This window comes from Morone saxatilis, unplaced genomic scaffold (assembly GCF_004916995.1).
Source record: "Morone saxatilis isolate NCDOM2014 unplaced genomic scaffold, NCSU_SB_2.0 Contig7, whole genome shotgun sequence".
Taxonomy (NCBI): domain Eukaryota; kingdom Metazoa; phylum Chordata; class Actinopteri; family Moronidae; genus Morone; species Morone saxatilis.
Window position 1 is genome coordinate 262310 of NW_023340246.1, and position 1401 is coordinate 263710.

At 36.5% G+C, this 1401-nt stretch overlaps 1 protein-coding gene across 1 annotated transcript in view; it reads left to right on the top strand.

Annotated features, from left to right (window-relative positions):
* ankrd6b (ankyrin repeat domain 6b) overlaps positions 1-1401 on the top strand; it is a 26836-nt gene that overhangs the window by 956 nt on the left and 24479 nt on the right. The gene's annotated exons all lie outside the window — the stretch shown is intronic.

The window sequence follows — 1401 nt, forward strand, 5'->3', positions numbered from 1 at the left end:
TTTTCAAATAGAGCAGGTTTAGACTGAACTCCTTATAACCATAATAATAATAATATAATATTACCATTCACAACTATGATTTATTGTAATTTTTGTTTTAAAACATTAGACCATATAAGTTATATTGTAGAGATGTGCATGTGTACCATTTTAAATCTATACTGTGATTAAATATCTTATTTCTATTACCACTAAATACCAGGACTACAGTGGTTTAAACAGGGCAACATGGACACAACACTTCTGTCTTCTTTAGTACTTTTTTGTTGTAGCGTGCAGCGAGAGACAAAGAGTAGGCGTTTAACAAGAGGAAACACCTTGCTTCAAAATAGTACAGATTACATTCTTCTTCACGGGCGGTGTAATACAGTGGGCTGTGCAGTTGGGCTTATGCATAGGAATATGGAAGTTCTGGTTGGTGCCAAAGAAAAAGGCTGAGGACTTTGTAGCTGTGTGTGGATGATTAGCTATAAAGCTCACTGGTTATGGAACAGCAGCAAAGGAAGGGACTTCTTCTCCCTGAGTTTGTCCTTCAGACAATTAAGGATTCCTGTAAAATGTGACTTGGGCTGTATAAATTGGGCTCGTTTTTCTAAGACATTTTTTTCCAATCTGTCCCTGGAAACACAATGTGAGTGAATAAAAGTGAGAAACACTGAATGTAAACCAAACGTTGTTTATCAAAGAAATCCACAGAGTACCTTTAAAAAGAAGTGCATTATTTGAGTGGCACATGCTGGGACCATCCATACCATCTCTGTTTAAGTCTCAATATATGAATGCATAAAAATACAGTTATAGCAGGCAGATAGGTCTGTCAACTTTGGAGTGTCACAAATACTTTCAGTCTGGGTAAGTGGGCTTCTTTCATGTCAAATTATTTTATTGCCAGTTATCAATCAATCGTAAAAGAAGCAAGTCATAATCTGAGTGAAAACAGACGCTCTAAGCATGTCCTGACATGAAGGCTCTGTGATTAAAGAGCCTCTATTACATGTTATTTGTGCTGTCAGAACTGCCAATTATATGAGCATATACGACATGGTTTTGTCTTCTTAGAAACTTTGTATTCTGGAAGGAAATTATATTTTATGATCCATGAGGTGTTTATTGGCTGTTAAACTGGAACTGTAGCCAGGATAATCCACGCTCACTAAGCCCCACACAAGCAAAATACAACACACTAGAGCACTACAGTACCCACAGAGGCAAGGGAAACACTTCTAAACTGTTGAGTTTGAGGTTAAGCTGTCCACAGAGTGTCTCTATTCTTTAAGGAGCTTGTGACAAAGTAGACTTATCTCTGTCATTTGTCACTTATTTATTTAGGTATTTACTTGTTAGGTTACCTGTTGTTTCATTTGTACACCTTTTGTTTATTCAATTACATTAACCATAAAT